At 54.5% G+C, this 5,838-nt stretch overlaps 1 pseudogene; it reads right to left on the bottom strand.

Moving 5' to 3' along the window:
* Positions 1–4,805: 4,805 nt before the first annotated feature.
* Positions 4,806–5,181, bottom strand: LOC123486410 (annotated as a pseudogene).
* Positions 5,182–5,838: the final 657 nt, after the last annotated feature.

Here is a 5,838-nt window from a genome sequence, read left to right as displayed (position 1 = left end):
ATTGCAATAGTGATGGCAACACATCCACCTTGAGGACCAGGACCTTGCCTATAAAAGACAAGTGACCTAGCCTCCACGTCCCCACCTTCCTCTGCACCACTGCGATGCATCTGTTCCAGTTCAGCGTCGCTGAGCCAGAGGGTCTCAAAATGGACCCGAGAATCTTCAGGGCCCCACTACAGAGAGATAACCCCAGGCACATCCGTCCTCCCACGCCATCTTCCGAAATACTTAACGGATGACTTAGCGTGATTGAGACCGCTCGCAGCTCGGGTGAATTCCCCCTATGATGGCAAGGGGACCTAGTCAGGCACGAGTCCTTGCATAGCAACAAGGAAGTGTCGTCTGCGTCTGGGTCATCTTAACATGCAGCCCCTTCCAGGGATAAGCATGCCCTCCACCCCTGTGTCTGCCCTATGGCCCCGAGCTCCATGTACAAGCGAAGAGAGTGCCGCGGGCACCCCTGCCTAACCCCAGACTCCAAGGTCAAAGCGTCACCCATGTGCCGTTTAGTTCCCGCACCCTCTCCGGCATATAAAGCACGGATCCCCCTATGTACTTCTCCCCAAAAACCTAATCTTCCTAACACCCTGAAAAGAAAAGATCTGTTCACTCGATCAGGCTTTAGCCTGGTGAGTGCTGCTATCATTAGCGGCAGCCCTCTATCCTCTGCCCAAGCAATGGAGTCCCTGATCAAACTCAGGTTCCACCTAATAGCGTCCCTCTATCCCACACGTCTGATCCTCATGACGTGGGGAAGGGCTGTGCGCAACCGGTCCGCTAGAACCTTCTGCCCAAGTAGCTTGTAGTCTCACATACAGCATATTCAACGGCCGCCAGTTGCCGAGATCTGTGCGTCCCCCTTCTTGTACAGAAGTGACAGCACACCTACGGCCATCGATCCCCGGGACCCCTGTCTCGAGGATGGCCTTCAAGACTCGGACTACTGGCCCAATATACCCCAAACTTGAGGTAAAACTCAGCCGGCAGCCCCATCCATCCCGGACACCTTCCCTTTTCCCATCCTCCTGAGGGGCGCTCTCAACCTCTTCTAGGGAGATCTCAGCCTCCATTGCTTTTCTAATGTCCTCCGGCCTTGCCCGGGACAGGTGTTCTAAAAACACATTGCCCTGCTCTACATCTACTGCCCTCTCTTGAAGAAACCTCGGAAATGCTCCGTGGTCACCTTGACCATCTCCTCCGTCTCTCTCTCACTACTCTACCGCTTTCTTCCCCTAACCCCATACATTACCTCCTACTCTGCCTTTCCCTTACTGATTTAAAGAACACGGCCAACATGTTTCGTCGTGTTCTATAAACTCACGCGCCCCGGGCATCAAGAACGCGAGCCTTCGCTCATGCACCTCCCTTAGCTCGCCTTTAGGGCAGCGGATCTCTCCCAGTCTGCCGACCCGCCGAGGTTGCCTGCCTCCAGCTCCGAGTTCTAGCAGCCTCTGGATATGATCCACCTCCCTCCTTTCCTCCCTCTTTTCCTCTTCCACTGTCCTATTATAAAAACCCCTCATCCTCACCTTCACTATTTCCCACCACTCTAACACCCCCTCACACATGGACCGGAGGCCTTGCCCCCTAAAAAATCTACAAAAGCGTTGGCCGAAAGCCTGCCCATCCAGCACCTCCCGTTCTAACTTCCAGTACCCCCTACCGAAGAGACAGACTGGTGCCCCCACCTGCAGGGCACCCGTGCGTGGTCCGAAAGAACACAGGCAACAAGCGCCCAGACAACTTACCCAGAGACCTAGATAGAAAATATAGTCGAGCCTCCGCTCGACCCCCTAGAAGTTGCGCCATGTTGGCCATGCCATCGCCGGAACAGTGTGCAGGCCCCCCATCCACCAGACCATGGCTTGCCATTAGTCCGGCGACGGCTCCTGCACTACTATCCCTCCCCCTCCCTATATCTACATTAAATCCCCCCTATCACCAAGTGTCTTTTTTCCACTCACCCTCCAGCATCCACCATCTCCCTCCTCCCGTTCCAATGTCCTACACCACAATCCCTTATCTCTCTCCTTATCGTACATCCGCTCCCATACCCTACCCTGCATACCCACAAAGTGCCCTCCACTTCACCTCCCTATTCCCACACAGATCCCACACCCTGATAATAACCCCTATGCCCCACCCACTCTTTCCCCTCCCTCCTACCTTACATCCCCACTATCCCTTGTCCCTTATAAAACAAACATCAAAACCCACCCCTCTAAATGCCCAAAAACCCCCTTCTCTTCCCCCTCCCTTATTCCCCTCCATTTACTAACAAAAATAACCCCTGCCATATACATATTCACTCCGCAATAATATTCCCCAAAATCAAAACCAAACAGCTCCCTGATCTCCCCTGCTCCATCTCCTCCGTCCTCCGACCCCCCCTTCGGTTTCCCCCCACTCTCCTCCATCTCCCCCCAGATCGAATTGTTCCTCCCGTTTTCCTGATCCCTCTCACCACCATCCTCCTCCATCCCATCAACCCAAAACGTTTAAATGCCCCGGGATCCACGTCCTCTGCCCCCCCTGCCACCCCCAGTGGGTGCCCCCGACGGTTGTGCATTGGGAGGGGTCGCCCGTGGGAGCTTCTTCCCCACCTCCCCCTTCTCTCCATTAAGCCTCGCTGCTCTCCCTCCCCTCTTCCCCCACGCCCATCTCCCTCTTCCTCTCCCCAGACCTCCCCCTCCTCTTCCCTCTCTTCTTCACTCGAACCGACACGAAACCTAACCCCCCTAACCCACTCCTCCTCTCCCCTCCCTCAGCTCCTCCTCCCCTTCTCTCGCTCTCTCCTACTCCCCTCCATCGCCCCTCTCCCCTTCTCCTCTCCTTCCCGGGCTGTGTCCGGCTCTCACACCTCCTCTCGCTGCTCCCGTCTCTGTCACCTCCTCTCCCACTCTCCCCTCTGTCTCCGTCGCCTCCTTCCCTCTCCTTCCTCTCCTTTTCCTGCCGTCCTCTGCCCTCCTCCTCTCTTCCTGCTTTTCCTGCACTCCTCTGTTCTTTCCCTCTGTCCCTCGGCCTCGGGTCTGAACTCCCTCTCCCTTCCTCCCCCATCCCCCTCTCCTGCACCTGCTCCCCCCCTCCCGCTGCATCTCTTGTGCGCTGTGCATCCCTCCACAGATGTGCTGATATCCACACCCGTCATTTCTTTGCTCACCACGTCTTTGCCTCATCCCCTCCCCACACACCCTGCACTTCCTCCCTCCACTGCCGGTTGTCCGTACTCATCCGTCTCAACGAGCCTGACGGGCATAAAATAATGTCCCCTATCAGCCCCCAGGAAAACATTGCTGGAGGATGAAGGTACCCCCCAGGCCCCCTGGGTCTTCCTTCAATCGGCCTGAACTCCTCCTCCCGTTCCAAACCGTGTCTTGAGGAGCCTTGCTGAGGACATTGTCCATGTACCTCCGCCCTCACCTCCTCCTCCTTAACATTTTCATGTTAAATCCCACTCTGACTTTCTCTCCAGGCTCGCCACTTCATAGTGGCACATGATCTAACGCCTTCTCCACCACCTTCACCCCTTCCCATGACCTCGTCATGCTTCCCCTCCGTGTGGAGCCCGACATCATATGCCCCCTTCCCGGGGATTACGCCTAGCACACTCGTCCTTTACCTCCAGCTTCAACCCCATATTGTCCTCCCAGTCTCCCTTCAAGCTCCATCTCCTTTTCCCTCCATGCGAACCTTATGCGTTGCACTACCCATCCTGGAATCGCCCGATCTTTTCGCTCCCCATCTCCCCAATGCGTTCACTTCTCCCACTCTCTTATTTAACTTGGCAAGTTCCAAAAAAAATTTGCTTGGTTCTGCCCTGTCGCTTCTCTGACAGGCTCGGAGTTAGCCTCAAATGCCTAGAGTGAAGTTTTTTTCCGGCAGTGGGGCCTGCTGATTGACACCATCTCCCCACCACCCGATTGGCCCGTCGCGCAGACTCCTCCGTTGGCCATTGGGCCGGGGGCGCGGCCTCTCCAAAATTCAAACTCCCGGTGCATTCATAGGCCCATCTTTATCCAATCCACTTATGAAGGACCCACCCCGACCCCTTTATGCGCTAATAATCTTACCTTTACTTGCCTTCCCCTTTATCTAACACCTTCTACCCTTTATCCGCAATTTCTTGCCCTTTATGTCCTTAGGACCTACGCCTTATGCGCAATACTCTCTTTCCGCTCCTTCTCGCTAGGGCCGCCTTCCCTTATCCATTTCCCCTTATCAATGCCCCCTTTCCCTTTAGCACAATGGGCCCCCCCCTTATCGGGCCGCCCTCCCTTTATCATATGCCCCCGCTTATGCTCATGACCCTTTATGCGATAGACCTTTTATGCGCAATAGGGCACCTCTGCCCTTTATTATTCCCTCCTTTATCCATGGCTCCTACTTTATGCCTGATGCCCCGGCCCTTACGCAATGGGGCTGCTTTCGCATATGGCCTGCTTACGCGCAATAGGGACCCCTTTACAATAATGCCGCGCTTCTTTGTCCAATAGGCCCTCCCCTTTTCTTGGCGCCGCCCCCTTTGCATGGCCCTTCCACTCTCTCCCTTCTATATCGCCCTACTTTCTCATATGGGCTCCTTACCCTTTATGTCTAATGGTCGCAAAGTCAGTACATCTTATAGCACGTTTATCTAATCTACCTGCTCGGGCCTAGTGTTGTTGTTGTTCATGCAAGGGCCTCATGTGGGCACCGAATTCGATAGTTATTATACACCCACTCATGTGTGGTCATAGATACTTTCTTTTTGGAGAGCTAGGTGGTTGGCTCTTAAAAAGAGCCTTTGGGGGGTTGTAGTCAAGTTAAGGTCGCAATAGCGAATTTACTGCTTTGACTGCCTGCTCTCGGTCTTCTTGGGATAGCACTGCCTGGATGTTGGGCAGCACACCACCCTGAGCGATGTCACACCGCCACAGTTTGTTCAGCTCCTCGTCGTTCTGGACCCACTGCAGGTGAGCGGGGATGATACGGAGTCTTCTTGTTGTCACGGGCAGCGTTGCCGTCCACATTCCTCAGGATCTCGCAGTCAGTTTTAGCCGGCGTCCATACTGTCCGCCCTACCGCTCTAGTTGCCTTTGCGCAGCAACCTGTGCACCGCGGCCCCGGGGAACTGAGCCCGCACGGATGGGTCTTTGCCTTCGCCTGGCCCTTGCCTCCGGTTTTGCCTCTTCCGCTCATATTGGTAGCTTGAGAAATCACAGAAAGTCTGAATGAGCCTCTCGCTCACTTCGATAGCCCGTACCCATCTCTCCACAAGAGAGGCAGCGATTGGCCACCCGGGCCGGTGTGGCCTTATCCAATTGGAGCGCGGACAGACACAACGACCTAACCGTTCCCACCCCCGCCGTGAGAGGCTACTTTGTTTCCCTCCACTTTGTTACTTTGTGTCATTTCGCGTGGCTGCTAAAATTTCCACATAAATCCTCACATTATTTCTCTCCAAATGGAAACAAACGCTGGTGAGGGTGCACTCTTGAGTTTGAAATCGCCACTATAGTATTGTTATTTTACTCTCTCTTCTCAGTCTCTCCTCCTCCTCTCTCTCTCTCTCTCTCTCTCTCTCTCTCTCTCTCTCTCTCTCTCTTTCTCTCTCTCTCTCTCTCTCTCTCTCTCTCTCACTCACTCTCTCTCTCTCTCACTCCTCCCTCACTCCAGTCTCTCTCTCTCTCTCAAGTCTCACTCAGTCACACACTCTCTCTCTCCTCAGGGACTGGTGATGACGTGAGTAGAGAAAGAGTATAGAAGAGGAGACTGTCTCTCTCTCACTCACTCATTCACTCCACTCCAGTCTCTCTCTCTCTGTCTCTCTCTCTCTCTCTATCACTCACTCAGTCT

The sequence above is a fragment of the Coregonus clupeaformis genome, unplaced genomic scaffold (genome assembly GCF_020615455.1).
Source record: "Coregonus clupeaformis isolate EN_2021a unplaced genomic scaffold, ASM2061545v1 scaf1194, whole genome shotgun sequence".
NCBI classification, from domain to species: domain Eukaryota; kingdom Metazoa; phylum Chordata; class Actinopteri; order Salmoniformes; family Salmonidae; genus Coregonus; species Coregonus clupeaformis.
The sequence above is the reverse complement of the archived record's forward strand: the minus strand, read 5'-3'. Positions and strand labels throughout refer to the sequence as shown.